The 16,862-nt window shown below is 38.6% G+C and overlaps 1 protein-coding gene across 6 annotated transcripts in view; it reads right to left on the reverse strand.

The window, feature by feature from the left end:
- Positions 1-16,862, reverse strand: part of TBL1XR1 (transducin beta like 1 X-linked receptor 1) — a 110,451-nt gene that overhangs the window by 39,075 nt on the left and 54,514 nt on the right. The window lies entirely within an intron of this gene.

Genomic DNA, 16,862 nt, shown 5'->3' on the forward strand with positions numbered 1-16,862 from the left:
AGATTAAAGTTTACAAATGGGTAAGTATTGATGCAGAAGCTTATTGCAGTGTTAGCCAATACATACAACTAAAATGATTCAATAGCAAGATAAAAATTAGGAAACATAAGGCCAAGATCAAACAAACAAACAAAAAATATTTGTTTTCAAAAGTCAACATTTTTGAGCTGAATTTAACACCAAAAAAGTAAAAAGAGCACATTATATGAAATAATCCTTAAAATACCCTCATGAAGTTAATTTCTACAGGCAACTTCAAAATTTAAAACACTTCCTAGAAGTACTTTATGCACCTGTGATCAGAATAATTACTGATCCTATATTTGTGTAACACCACCAATACTCATTACAGATTAAATCATTAGAGTGATCTTATGTAAACTAAGGGATTAACAAGAAAAGGTTTGAAGGTAGAAGCACAGGAACACTGTCTGGGTACCACAAGAAAAGAATCCATATATCAAAAATAATGCTGTTTGAAGCAGGACAAACTCAATAGTAAAAAAGATAAAACCCTGCCTCAAATGGAAGAGGAACTGAAAAGCAACAAGCAATTTTCTAAATACTAAACTCGAGCTACAAAGGCTCATGAAATACATTACAAATAATACTGAAACTTCCCAAACACCTCCTTAAAACAAGGATTAAACCCAAGGAAGGCAACACATGCCTTAAACAGGATGTAGCATTTCAGACTTTCCATCATCCTAAAAGTAACCACTGACCTCTAAGAAACCCTCAGCTATTTAGTCTGTTGCTAAGCTGAATAAGACTTAAAAATGTTGTTTTCCTTTTTTGATTGAGGAATCACAGGGTATTTAGGTCTGCAATCATTTTCCATGTTTAAATTCCCAAGAGATTCAAGTAAACTTCTTCTCCCTCCCTCCCTCCAGCAAAACCTCCAACAGCCAAATGGACATTTGTCACCAAAACCATGGGAAGAGCTCTGGGTGAGAGACGGGAGAATGCCACATGCACTGATGGCACTACAGTATTCCATGTATAGGGATGGCAGCATTTAATTAATATTTAATTCACATCTACATATCAACAGTTCTACTTTACAGAACAAGAAGACATAAATACACCGTTGCAGAGGAGTCAGAAATAAATGCTACAAAGCATCACTGTGAGATCACCAGTGCACTCAGAATAAAGTCAGTTTATTCATCACTACATTTCCAAGAAAAACATTCCAGTACCACCACCCTGGACTGGAAAAGTATCCTGGTTCTCTCTGTAACACTTACTGACAGTAGTTCACAAGATAACTGAAAAGGTCCTGACCCCATATTAATGTAATTTTAATCCTCTGCTAGGCTATCATGTACTGCTTTGATCATTTCCATGAACCTAACCGTATATACCAACTGTACTGTCAAAATTTAATTTGGAAAAAATAATCAGAAGCAAAGTTTAAAACACTTATAAAATTTTAACTCTAAGTGCAAAAGGTCATTAAAAGGGGATGCTGATCCTCCTGGCTGAACAAACAAGACGAAGCAGTAAGTTTCAACACTTCCATGGTTTGAACTTTGTACACTTTATGTTTACATTAAGTACTTTTCATTCATTTGGAAGAAACTCTGTTTCAAGTAAATAACCAAAATTCCCCCCAAAATGATGCCAAACAGGAGAAAGAAACCAGAGGCCCTAAAGGAGGGAAGGGTACCACCACACCCTCAACAGAAGCTGCTTTAAGAGAAATTCCTTTCCTCTCCACAATTCCCCAGAGAGCACACAAAAAACACAACACAGAAGACCAGAAATTCACCATTGCATTAACCTCCAGCAGCAAAGCTGCTCACAGTTAACTCATTTGCCATGGGATGGAGAGGGCTGAGGTGCACAGCAAGAATTAAATGCATGGCCCAAATTATCGGGGCTTTTAAGAACAACTAAGCGACAAAAGTAATTTTTCAGATGGTTCCAACAGTCAGCTACTTCTGCAGGCACTTGCAGAACATAATGTGACTATCAGAGAATCCCCTAAATTATATTTATCCTGAAAACCTTTTTAACCTGTTTCAAGTTAATATATGAGTAAAAGCCATTGCATGTGTGGCAGAAGCACACTACATAAAGAGAACATGTTCTTTTTTTTTTTTAATCTATGTTAGTGACATGAGCAGAATTTGTAGCAAAAAAAGCTTCACATACAGTGAAGGATGTAGGATAAAAACTATGAATTTAATTATATTCCTACCAAGTGATGTGATGAAATGAAGCACATTCCACAGTGCTCACCTATAATCACAGGGCATAATTTCCCTTACTATATCCTCACTCTTCAGATGTGAATTGCTTCATAGTTACATGCTCAGTCTTTTATTTTTCTTCCAAGATGATTATCTACATGTGTTTTAGGGAATCTGATGAGAATCAGACTGCAAAACTACAGTCTCATCATAGTTTAAAAAAAAAAAAAAAAGAGATGAGCAGGAGGGAAAGGCCTAAGAGATTTACCAGCCGCAGGGGGAGGACAAGAACAGAAAACACTGCAAAAATGTGCATGATTTTGAGAACCAAACATTTTCTCTGATGCTAACAGGCAGGCTTAACAACTGTATCTGTTACTAAACTGCTCACACTCCATAAGAATTTGTGCATCGTGAGCATGAAATCTTTCCCACTGCAGCTTAAAATATCTATGCATTTAAAAATCATATGCAAAAATAGACATTACTTCCCCACTGCAAAATTAATTACAGAGCAGGAGTTTCATCTCACTACCATCAATACACGTGATGATGCCGCATGTAAACACACTGCACTTGTTTTGGCAAAGGACAGCAACACGAATGGTAAAATTTAAAGGATCCTGTGAAAATGTCACTCTCTTTCCTGAAGTGGCTGATTAATATGAGTGAAGGTGGAGGATGGGAACCTGAGAAGGCCATGCTGGATTAAGCTGCCACTAGAGCGTGCTCCTCGATCAGCACGGAGACCATTCACCCATTTCATGGGTGGGGTTTTTTCCACAACCTTTTTCATTTTGCTGACAGAAAGAAACACAGGGAAAATGTGTCCAGTACTTCTCTAAATTAAAGGATATAGCTATCCACACTAGACTGACTTAATTTCTTCCAATGATAGCTTTGTTTGCAACCCTCCCAAGCTTTGGGCAGCAACTTCTATTAGATGTTCTTCTCTTCCACCTCTTGTCACTGAAATCCTTATTGCTATTAGATGGGGACTCCTTAAGTCCCAATTTTTAAACTAAACACCCAAAAAATCCACAAAAATACTCCCAAAATTGGTTTTCAACAAACAAACAAATAGCTTTGTTTTAATGACTGTCTAGCATTTTTGCTTGTTTTGATTTTAAACCATGTTTAGTTAGGGAAAACAAGAAAAAAAGTAAATTATGTGGTCATAAACAGTACTGATGGGCATTTTATAAATTGAACATGGCCCATCACAGAGAGAGAAATTATCTACTTTTAGGAAGTATTGTTTACTGCAGTCTTCCCCACCAGACCACCTGTTAACAGTATTTGATGTTGTTTCCTTTCTGTATGATGACTATAGATGAGATATCTGATCTGCTTGCTACAACTCATTCCCTCTAATGCCTCTATTTCAAAGACCATCCAGCCAACAAATGACACCAGCCTTAAGGCAATGCCCCAAGTGAATGTGCATCTATTCTTCTCTTCCTTATCCCCTGTCATTTCCATAATTCATCCTCTTAACGATTTAAGTGCAGAGGATATTTTCAGAGTACATCAATGGAGCTCAAAAAGTCTTATGGTTGACTGACTGCCAAGGGCACTTCAAGGAAGCAAGAAGTATGTGTGACTATTTTGGAAACAAGATGCTGAAATTCTCATTTTTTCTATTTTAGAGACAGATATTCCAATTCTTTGTCCTGATCATAATTCACACTACTTGGCTCAAAGTATTTAAGTTTTGTAAGTATATGCTTAGTGGAAAAAAAAAAAATCAAACACAGGAATCATTTTTACCAAACCGGAAGGCAGAAGCATTTTATTTGCTAAAGGTTGCCTCCTCTAGTGCTGTTTCATGACTTGTGATGCAAATGCTACAGGCACTACTTCACAGATTCATTAAAAATCATCTCTGGAGCTTGCATCTCTTTTTCCTTAAAAAGCAGCCTTCAAAGTGTAAGCCACTCAAAAGCATTGTAAAGCTGGCTTGTCATTTTCTCATTCCTGAAAACCCTCTATTTTGCCATTTTAGATTTTGGTAAATTAATATATTTTTCTTATCCCACCCCCCCACACACCATTCCATACAACCTCTAGCAGCTTATTTTATGCCATCAGCCAGCATCACTGTCACCATTCCCAGAGCAGAAGGCTGCTACATAGTTCAGGCCTGCCTCTGAATTCATGACCAGAGGTTCACCCTTCTCCACGTGCAGAAAACAAGCAGCCTTCATCTTTCCATTTACCCCCATTAAGTCAGTGCCATCGTGTTCTCCCAGGAGAAAAGTGCAAGAGCTAAAACACCACAAGCGACAGCAGCCAAGGACACTCAGAAATCAGGTCTGCCCTTGCTGCTCTTGAACTGTGAGGAGGAAAGAGCCAAACTGCTGGGCAGTGACTGTGTTTTGCTGGAGTCCCAGTTCCCTTGAACAGATATCAAGCAGCACTTTGGGATGGAGCACACCCCCAAAACTGGGCTTTAATTTGCTTGGAAATGTATGTAAAAATAGTAGGGCTTGGTCCTAAAGCGGACAGAAAGCAGGTTTGTATCATAATTATGTCATATCTAATTAAAGTCCACATCACTAAAAGAGAGATTTGCCAACGTAGATACAAATGTCACTGGACAGCCACGGTGGTTCTCAAAACCCGCAGTTGGAACATAGCTCAGGACAGGAAAGTGTAATAAAGCTACTGATTGAATAACCTGATTGCTGTAATGTAGTAGATTTTGCTTTATTTTATAGCGTTGTAGTAACACCTTACTAGAGGGAACAACAGGTTCTTGGATTTCAGAGATGCAATTCAATCAGTATATGGAGTTACCACACCAACAGCTCTTGCACTCTCCCAGGAGAGTCAAGGTAAATTCTTGGCTCAGGTTTGTAGCGAAAATAAACAGGCAGCATTAATCTAGTCACCATTTATTCGTAAATTACAATAAAACCTCCCAAAACTTAGTTTACTAAGTGGCAGCCCAAGACTGAGTGCACTTGTCAGGACTAACAGCAAAAAGAAAAAGTCTTTAACGTAGCTCTTGTAATCTGTCTATCATCTGCTTACAGAGACAAAATCATCTTGGGACAGATGGATTCACAAAGTCAACTGAACAACTCAAACCAGACTTATTCACGCCCGCGGTCCTGCTCCACAGAAAAGACTTTGACAAGGAAATAAGAGTCTATTTTTCTTCAATTTTAGAAGCCTTGCAGCTGTGTATTGCTTAATAATTTAGTTTGTTAAAGGCAACAACTGTCAAAATCTATACAAACTAATTTGTCGTGCAGCAATTTTACATTATTGGAATCTTGTTATAATCAGACTAACGCACGCTAGCGCGTTCTAACCATGCCTATAATTGGGTTCTTGGCTGCACAGGCCTAGAGACAGTAATCCAAACCATCTTCCAATTATGCTGAAAAAGCATAATATGTGGAAAGTTACATTACTTAATTTTCAGACTCAATGGGCCTTTAATAATATGAGAGAGAAAATAAAATATGTTTGCAAAAGGACACTAATTTGTGGTGCTACTCAGAAAGTTACGTGTTTGAGTAGGAAAACACTGTCTCAAGACCTATAAATACCAGAGCAGCACATACAGAGATACTTATGGAACATACGACAAACTTGAATATAGAAGGTCAAAAATCCATTCAACTGGAAGAATATATTCCACGTCTAGACACTGGAAACAAACAGGGATCCCAGCCATTAAAAAAGTTCTATATTTCAAAACTCATGTAGGTGTGAAAGTAACTCATGAACCTCCAACACATAAACTGGCTATTGCCCTTGCTCTCAATCCTTCACAGGGCAGGTGAAGTTCCTTGAATTTATTGGTAGATCAGCAGCAGCTCAAGACACAAGAACTTGGTACGGGAATCATTGCTTCATATTTCCAGTGTTTCACAGACACTTCCCATGTATTGACATACAGGTAATTTTTAAGATATTTAAAGTGTTGTGACCTGCTGTATTAGTACTTTGACAAATATGGTTTATTATTTTTGATATGAAAGATTAGCAAGTAAATACTAGAAGGACAAGCAGGATTGCCTAGATGCAGAAACACTTCTTAGCAGAGGAGAAAGCACTGAAGTTGCTGCAGAATCACAGAATCACTTAGGTTGGAAAAGACCTCTGAGATCAGAGTCCAATCACACTCAACACCACAATGTCAATGCTTGAAATACAAGCAAATTTCTGTAAATTTTCAATGTATTAAGGGATTTTTTTTTATTACTAGAGAATCTTAAAATTTGTGTAAACACCTTGGAAGATTAAGAATGAATCTTGCAGTGGGTTCTCATTATTACAAGAGAAGCAATGGGACTATGTTACACATGAGGCTACTTACAATAAGCACATGCATAGACAAAAGATTCCCTGAGTCACAGGGAACTGAAAACAAAAACATGAACTGTCATGCAAAAAGAAACAGAAAAATACACAGGGACAAAAACTTCAAAACAACCCCCTGATAGTCACTTCCAACATGGCTCAAACTAACCATGAAACAAGAGAAATTACAGATATCACACTTCATGTGTCCTGCAAAGTTTAAACATGGGCCTCATTACCTGCCTTCATACACAACTCACCACCAGTGCTGGCGAGTGTGTCAGTGGTGTCAGCTCTTCCTCAGACCACCGTGAACTGGACAAACACTATCAGGTGCACTTTATCAATGGACAACTGAACCTCAAGCACTTCTTGAAATGGTGTGGGTCCCAAGTGATGCCCAAAACACCAGCTTCTCCAGCTGAAGCTCACTGCACCAGTGACACAAGTTGTCTTGAGTTGGTTCTCTGCCCAGAGATGTCCTGAGTACAACACAGTACGTAAGAGCCAGGAAAAAGAACCCAAAAAAAGCCTCACAAATAAACCAACCTGCTTTGAAATTGAAATCTTTGGATATCTGCAAGAAAATGGGGAGCAAGAAGCTTTCCTTCAAGGAGTCTGTCTATCTGGAATTGTTTGTTTCACGACGATGACTCCATGAGCTACACTGAAAAACATGCAGAGACACAGCTTTGTGGAGACCAAACAAAAAAGCTCAACACCTTTGGAAGGGTGCTGGCAGTTGTCAATTTGGCTGTGAAAGCTCCAAGTCCCACACTGTGCTTCCTCTATCATCAATAACTGTGCCTTCCAACACGCAAATAGTTGCATGCAAACCCCCATCCCCCGAAGTGCAGGGTATTAAAAGGCAAAACACCACATCTGCTTGTTGTCAGACATTTGGTACTAATATGGGCTTGTCCTCACACTTGTAACAAATGCTGAGAAGACCTTTATGCAGAAGATGCAGCACGTGGTCCAAGGGACCATGGTACTTCCACTAACAAGTGCATTCCACAAGTAACAGAAGCTGGGTTTTAATCTAACAATAGCAAGTGCTTTCTAGGACAGAACTTAAACCTCCTAGGACAGCAGCTAAATGAGTAATGTAAACTCTACAGATAGTGGGGAAACATTTTTTGTTCCCTGTGAGTTGAGTGCTCACAGCAAAGTTACACAAGAGGGACAAGATACAAAGGCAACACACACGAATTCTGCAGCAGTTACAGCCTGGGGTATCACAGCACTGTTCTACAGAGTTTGATGGAATGCATTTAAAAATGTTTGGATATGTGACAAAACGGATCTAAAAATATCAAGCATATACAAAGTATAAAGCATCTCTCACATAGTCTTCCTGTTTTATTATCAATTCAATTAAGAATTCATTAAAAGGACAAGTATCGCACACTTATTAATTTACAGATGATTGCAAGTGTGAGAGAAAAGGCAGGAGGCAAAGGAAATAGGTAGAAGAGATACAAACCTGCACAGAAGTTTGTCCCATCAGAGCAAAGAAAAACATGACATCTCCTTGGTATAGTAACACATGCTGTGAGAAGCGATGTGCACTTGAATGCATGTTTTACTCTGATGCCACAGGATAAGGCTTCTTGTGAGATGCCCCTCCTTATTTTATTCTTCTTCAGTTTGTCCATCAACTACACACTTTCAATGGAGGCCTAAAAACTGCCCCTATGTTCTACTTTATACACAGGAAAACACAGAGTACTGATGCTGATTTAGGACTCATAGATGAAGGTGAGATGTAGGCAATGCATCGCTGGCTTTCCCGTTAGGCCTTGCTTCAAGAGGCATCATTACTTTGAAATTGTCATCCTCAAAAAGTGGTTTTGAAGAATACACCAACTTTCCTTTCAAGCTTTTGATTGCAAAGGCACATAAGCCTGAATATTATCGAAGCAAAAGTTTCAGAATTAAACATACAAAGAAGGATACACAGCATAGATGAATAATATATGCCTATAAATAAGCAGAAAAATAGACTTAAAATACCCACATAACTATTAATTAGTTATTAATATTAGATCACTGGTCTATTTCCCTTCAAATTAGCCACCCACTAGCAAAATGTCAATTGCAAAACAAGAGACTGTATTTATAGTACAACCTACTTTGAATTTTGAGCGACATGTCAGCCACTGCTCAATTACAATACCCCCATTGTATGCCTTCCCAAATTAACACCTAACCTTCACCATCAGCAACTATACCAAAAGCCATGTTATATTTTAATAGTCTTTATTACATCACACAAACTGGTGCAAACACTTTTCCATCTAGAAGTCTACGCAAAGAAAAAGGATCGGGCGCTGGACACGGTGATGCTGGGAGAAGCGAGTGTCCAGGAAATGGTAGTGAGATTTTTTTGGACCTGATTTTATTACCTCCCATCCACAGACTAGTTTTGATTGCTGGTACTACAAGCAGTGCACTGTGAGATGCAATACAATGTACTACTCCATCTTTAGACTGTTATTTAAATGGAATAGTCACCAACAAAGCAGAAACCATCTCTCTAACAATATATCTTATCAATCAGTGGGGGGAAGTGTCTGCACCTGCATAAGACACTGCATAAAACCACACTGGGTCCAGACCAAGCCCAGCAGTGACTCCCAGCTAACCAAGAGAAAGACACATTCCATATGTGGCTACCTGCTGACACGCTAGGTCCTGCTAAGGCCTCTCCTGTTGTTTCTCTTATATCATGGAAAATCAACAAGGAACACCCCTTCTCTGAAGCTTTTGTGAATGATGCAACTGAGGACTTCTCTGGCAAAACTAGAGCATAGGCTTCAGAAAAGGTGAATTACATTTTTTAAGATTATGACCACCGTTTTCTTGTGTTTTGTGATTTGCCCTGAAAACAGTTCTCCTCCCCTTCTCGCTCCAGATGCCTGACGCTATCTGCAGAAAAGAAATAAAAAAGAGCATCCTGCAGAGGTTCACTGAAGATGGAGAACTGGCAGGAGAAACTCTGCCAATGCACACTAAATTGCCTCAAGCCTTCTGCTGAGAGAAAAGCAGGACTCAATTGTTTCAGGTATGTCTGCCATGGAGAGGAAACAGAAATGGAGACAGAATTACATAGAAACAGTTCTCCAAATAAACTTAAGCCTAAGGAACACCATCTCCTCAACAAGGTGACCTGTGCTCATGTTTCAGTGGATAATAATCTATTTTTACAGTTTTATAGCAGATTAATCTAGAATGTCCAGAAATGTTTGAAAGATAGACTTGAAGAGAAACACAGTAATCACTCGGCATAAAAGCACTTCACTTTCCATCAGCTTGCAGGAGCACATTCCTCCTAATAATGCCTTTTACTTACTTCTACAGCTAGCTCTTTCAATCTTGTAAAAAATAAAAAAAATCATCCTCCTAGCTTAAAGATTTACACAAAACCAGGGGCCCTATGCCAGCTGTTTAATTTCTCATGTATTTATGCATACCAAAGTACTTGCACAAAGAAATCAATTGTAGCTGTAACTAATTTTGCATGTTGCCAATTCACCTTTAAATCCAAGGGGAGTGAAGAGAACCCTAAATTATTAAGAACATAATTTGCTTTCTGGGAACAGGATTGTCTATGTTTTTCCATTTCCTAAATTTTCCTTTTATCTTAAAATTCACTAGAACACTATAAACATTAAAAACTAAAGGAGTCAAAATTGAGAAGAGGAAATAAGACCTGCAAGAAGAAACAAAACACAAAGATATCTGGGATCCAAAGCCACTTTCATCACATGGGATATTTTTATATCCATTGTACAATTTATTTTTTCTAATAACTGTCACACTTGTAAGCAGAAAAGCTGCAAGGAGATGAAAAGGAGGTAATAAAAAAAAGATGAACCTGGTTCCATCCATCCCTTGATGGGCTTTTCCTTTATGTATACTGAAAGCATTTAAACCTTTAGAAGATCATATAAAAATTTTCAGGATTAGGGTGGCCTTGACCAGCTAAGTGGAAGTCTTCACTATCAGCAAATTTCATTGAAGCAATGGTTTCAGGAATCCACATGTCTTACAGCTGGAAATAAAAACTGGAGCCCAGCTATCAATAAGCGATTTTCCCTCTGTAGCTGTACCACCACAATCAACCTCAAACCAGCTGCTTTATAGAAAACCAGCACCAAGTCAAGACCTAGTTCATATTTTCTGATTTTTCTCCTATTGCAAATCTGATCGCTCCAACACTTACCTTAAAATATGCAAACACTACCAGCAGAAAGAAAATATTATTTTTATTTTAATTTTTTTTTTTTTTAGTTACTCTTACCCCAGGCACAGCTGGCTTTAGAGAGGGAAGGACATTTGACATTATTTTTTATTGTTTAATTAATCTTAATGGAAACAGGGACAGAATTTAGAGGCTTGGGTATGTTACGGAGATGAAGACAAGTGGTTTTCTAAGAAGTCCTGCCTCATACAGATCACTCAAAAAAATCCACACCAAAAACTTCTTCATGGAAAAAACCCCAAGGATATAGTGAACACTTAACCCCTGTTGCTGACAGATGAACACCTTTTGTAAGTACTGTGTTTTCAGACTATTATTCCATATCCCACATGTACCCTGCCACTGCAGAGGGAACCAGACAAACCACAGACTTCGTGGGCAGTCTATGTGGATCTCCTGGTAAGAGGATTCCCCCTCAAAGATGCCAGAGAAGCTGCCTTTCCGCTGAATTTAACCTAATTAACTGAAATTATTGTAACTGAATATCCTGTTATATAACCATAGAAACAATAAATCCTTTGCCATCATATTCTTCACCTGAATTGCAGTTTAGAAGAAGAGCAAAACCCGATGACCCCGTGCAGCACAGCAAGAAAGGCAGACAGAGTTATTCACTTACACAACCTCTGTGGATACACCGAGGGCAAACGTGTGACCCAGGCCTTGGAAGGTAGGCAGAGGCAGAGGGATGAGGCAGCACTGTCAAGCAATCATGGACTTTAACTTTGGCTCCCAAATCTGCTAGAAGTGTTACTCAAAATACACCAAAAATGTTGTTTTCTGCCTCAGGTGAAGCAAACAGGTCTGTCTGTTCAGAATAGCAACATTCGGATGAGAAGAGGCTCATTGTAGATATGCCACAAAATGTATTATTGAAAAACAAAAATAGCTCATTTTGTCACAAAGAAAACTGAGAGCACTTGCAAGTAGTTAAAAGAATTGTAGGGCTTTCTAGACCTGTTGCACATTAGATTTACACATAAATACTGTAATTTAAGAAATGTTAGAAAAAGTCAATAGTAGATCCATTTTTGTTCCCTTTTATATTGAGAAGCAAACTATTTAAGCATTAACTACCCTTGACAATGCAATTAAAACCTGACCCAATTTCTAGACGCAATCGACCTGCATTTTTCACAGTACAGCCGTATGTAACCAAATTTATCTCTGTTTACCCTGTCCCTCAATTCCATCTGTAACACTGAAACCTGAGGGAAAAAAACCCCAAGGCTACCAGAAATCAGTGCCTGGGAGGAAACCAAGCAGGTACAGGAGAAGGTGGGGGGATTGCCACCCCCACAGCTCTGCTTCTGTGACTTGTAGAGAAGGAAAAGTCAAATAAGTCTATGGGCAGAATTTATATCACTGCTTTGCACTGCAAAACAGACAGCAAGTGAATTACAAGGCTGCAAAGCCAAGATTATATAAAACCAAGAAACCTCTGGTAGTCATCATCTTTACTATTGAGTATAAATCACAACATGCACTGATACAAACTCTTGTAAAAACTCTGATGTGGTTTTATACACACAGATAAAATGGAGCGGTACAAAAACATCTAAAAAACAGACAATTAAAAACCAACATATGCAATGGATCATGGGGCCTTTACTCATTTCACTTAAAAATGTTGCTGTTCTATTTCAGGCACATCTCTTTTTGCTCAAGGAACCTTCACTACAACTAAAACCAGACATAATGAACATAATTATTATCATTTGTTTGAATAACAGCAGCATCCAAAAGACCCTTTTTTAAGGTGGGGGCCCCATTGTGTTAATGTTGCATAAACACACAGGACTTCATTCCTGTGCTGAAGAGATCATAATTTAACTAGACAAGGTCAATAAACAACATCAAAAGTCAACAACAAAGTTTCCTTTCCAGGACTTTTATTTTATTTTAATATATATTCCCTTAGACCATCTGCTGCTCTCTCTTATGGACCAAGGTTCTCCAGAGAGTCAGTATCACTGCTGTCTGTCCTCCTAGAACAACTACAAAAAAAAAATAGAAAAGAGATTCCTCTTCTGTGGGAGACAAAATACACTGAAGAGTCTTCAAAGATAATGAAAGTGTTGAGATGTAACATAGCTTTTCTAGACATTTGTGAGAGTGCCAATTGTTTCTGACTTAGGATAAATAAATACAATGTTGAATATTGCCATCTTTATCTAAATTCAGTAACTTCCTTCTCTGGCCAGTGGAATGAAATATTTGTAGTACTGAATGAGGATTAAATGCTAGTCCTCAGTTCACATGGAAAAAAACTAGATAAAGAGCTAGGTAACAAGTCCATTCTGTATTTAGAATAAACAATCTATACAGTGAGAGAATGTGATTTCTCTCATTTTCTAACCATATAGCAAACAGTAAAAAAAAAAATTATATATATATATATATATATATTCCCTGGTCTAAGGGAATATATATTAAAACAAAACAACAGCCAGGTCTTGCTCAGCCCCAGCAAAAACAGCATAAACATGGGCACCAAGAAAGACTAGAGCTGAGCAGGCAGGGAAGTGTCTTGTGGGAAGAGGCTGAGAGAGGAAAGGAAAAAGCATCACAGGAACAGTCACTTTTTCTGCTCTTGGCTCTGGCTGCTGGGCTGAGTTAAGGAATGCCTTATTAAACAGCTGAAGCTCCAGAAATTTGCAGCCATTATCCTGGTGTGAGGTAAAGCGTTACACATGCACTTCTGCCTGGCTAGGATTCTTTCTTCACTCAGCAAATATTTAGTAGATTTAAGATTCCCAAAACAAAATATTTTTTCTAGGTGTTACTAAAAGAATCCATACACCTCACTTAGAGTTGGTTAGAAGTGATAAACAGATGCATCTCCTACAGTGAAGTCCGCACTTTACAGACCCTACAGTCTCCTGTACTAAGATGCAATGACAGAAAGACAAAAAGAAGCAAAAATCCTTCCTCAAAATGCTTCAGTTTTGGAGGATTTTTTGGCATTCACCTCTCAAAACAGAATTGTCCTCCTCCCCCTTTCAGTATATTCCTGCTCTTTTCATTTAACTCAAGACACGTATCACAAAATTCTTCTCTGGAATACACAGTGAATCACAGTACACTTTTCCTTTTGACAAATCCACTGTATTTAAGGAACGCAAGTGTTTCCTTCACCCCGTTCTCCAACTGAGCTTCCTAATTATAGCACCCTTATCGCAGGATTTCAACGTATGCTGGCAGAGGGGCTCTACAGCACACTGTATTCAAAGTTGAGATGGCCACGAAACTGCTCTTCAAGCCCTCTAAAACCATGCCCATGGTAAGATCACACTGTGCTGCCTCAACTCTGACACAGTGTGCAGCAAGCTGCTTGTGTGAACGAGCCACAGCATTATCCTCCAAATGGTCCTAACTCACACTCAGCTCCCACAAACCACCCAAGGAAGGGCTGTGACTTCACTCACTTCCCAAACAGGCCCTTTCAGTTGACCCCTAGGCAATTTTCATGACTGTAGCCAGAAGAGATGTGCGAGGCAAGGCTAGATTTATTTTGTTTTTAAATATATGACTTCTCTGACACACATTAATTTTCTGGTGGAAGATTCCTGTAGATATAACACTGTTTAGAACACAAATGACACACTGCCAGGGCAAGAAAATAAGGAAGCAAGTGTGTTACTCTGTGACCTAGATCTCCTCCTGGAATCCCCAAGCTCCTTTCCCTACTCAGAGCACTGTGCCTATAAACCACTGTGGATTTTCCACCGGATGAGTTACAAGTCACAAAAATATGTGGAACAATTGACTTGGCTTAAGTTGCAATGCCTTTTCTTCAAAAGCAAGCAGAGAGGTTCCTAACTTATGAGTCCTGCATAGTTGACATCTTTTTAAGTTGATGTCACCCACCACAGCTGTAACTTGGCGCTTCTAGTAAAACTCTGCTCAAGCTTTGCCTTTCCCTATGTTTCTCCACTCATCCATTATGCAAAAAGTCCCACATCTATCTTGGGGTAACAACAGAACCTTAGGAACCCCAAAAATGAGTATTTTTTTCCATAGGTTTGCTATGTATAGATGCCACAAGTTCTCTTTGGAATGCTTTAGAATTTACGCATGTAACACTCCTTTTCGAAGCATAAATTTAAGGATTTACATAACAGATTAAACTGCTTTCCAAATCAGACAAAAAATGAGTCCAAGACTTATGTGCTTCTGAATTTGCTGAAGTAAAATGTTCACATTAATTATACTGTTTTCTCCCAGGTGACAGTTTTTGTCCCATGTTCCCTCATGACCCAACACCAGAGCTCCCAAGAACTACAGACACAGGGACCCCAGGACTAAGACATTTCAGAGGATGACAGTTATGCTATGCCATGTAACACTTGATCTTCTTCCAAATATGCTACAACCCACATCTGACTGTGGATGACTGAAAAGCAGCCTGATGGAAATGAGAAGCTTTAACAGGGGCAGTCCGAGTCCAAGCCAATATCACTGGGGCAATCCCTGCAACTGCCTCTACACGAGCATACTGCAAGACAAAAACTGGGATTTTATTTACTTTGTGCTATGATGAAAAGGAAATTCAGTTGAAACACACGGACCACCATGGAGACAATCACAGCATGTATGAATAAAAAAAAAAATAATAAAAAATCCCCAACCTCAAAAGAACCACCAAAAAACCAGGGAATGCTTGTTCCTGTAGGCTACAAGGAAGCTGATGTGCTGAGAAACTTTCTCAGCTGTCTGAGTTTCAGACAGCTTCAGCAAAGAGAATGGTAAAACAAAACTGGATGGGTCAGTGAAAGCAACTTTGCTCCACAACAGCCCATTCACCACAGCTCCCAGCTCGAGCCAAGAATGAGGACAGGCCAGAGTCTGCCCATCCACTGGGGTGGACTTTCAACCAGGAATCTCATGAACTGCAACAGCACAGGGAATATCTTCGTGATAACCAAAATTGAACGGTTCAGCACAAAAGGATTTTGTTTTTCTAAGAAGTTAAATATAAAAGAAGCTAGGAATTAGTCCAGTGGAAAGGTATGCCAACAATCTCTTCTAAGCTGCATTCACAGTCATGAACTCAAAAACATACTAGTTACTTGCTTATCATAAAAAGAATGAAATGATCTTGGCTAAAGAGCAGAACATCACCTCAGGGGTGTCAATGGTAGGAAATAATACATTGTATTTTATCTTTTATTTAGAGCAAAACCCCAGCATCCCTAATGTGGTTTCCATTTGCAATTTACGTAATTAAGTGACCTCCTCACAGTTCAAAGGTAAGGGCTCAAATATCCTCACCTACTCCTCAAGTTACTTCCCATTTCCCAGATGGTCAGTCTTCAGAAAACACCTTCTGAGCCTCAGCCACTTGTTGGTTAAATCCATTCTGACGGCTCATTAGTAGAATAATTTATCAGCTGTTGCAAGAATAGCTGTTACAAATTTGTTTTCTATGTAAATCAGGCTCCATGAACTAGGATGGAATTCTAGCCTTTTCAAATGCATTTTAATGTGAAATGCTGACATGAAGTCTTAAGTTCATTTGATTATTTTTTCTGTTTATGTTATTAGCAACCAGTTTTTCTGGCACTCTTTTCTGTTCCAGTTCAATCACTCGGTTGAATTACTTGAACTCCCGCTGAACTGCACCAAAAAAAGGAAAATTAACTAATGCCTCATTTGATCTTGTGACCATAAAACTTGTGTTTTCATTCCCTCTTTAACCTTTGACCATCTATTTTTTCCCTTAATTTGTGTGTTATGTACCTGATACTTTTAAATTTGTTTCTTTTATTCATGAAAAAAGAATCTGCTCTGATTGTTGATCTGCCCCCTGTTTATTTTAACCACCGAGTTCATTAATAAGCATACACTTAAAATCATTTCTTCACAGTCCATCATATATATATATTATCTGACTTACTGTATGCTCTTTACCAGAAGTGCATGGCTGTTTTCACAAAACATGTCAACTAAGCTAATAGAAAAAACAAGTTACAAGAGTGAAATGGCTGATTTTGTAAGAGCTCATTTGCGAGTTTATTACTTTACTGAAATCCTCTCCTTCTCATATTGTTATGATGGACTTTAACTTGACCTATACT

This window comes from Lepidothrix coronata, unplaced genomic scaffold (assembly GCF_001604755.1).
Source record: "Lepidothrix coronata isolate B3197 unplaced genomic scaffold, Lepidothrix_coronata-1.0 Scaffold29, whole genome shotgun sequence".
Taxonomy (NCBI): domain Eukaryota; kingdom Metazoa; phylum Chordata; class Aves; order Passeriformes; family Pipridae; genus Lepidothrix; species Lepidothrix coronata.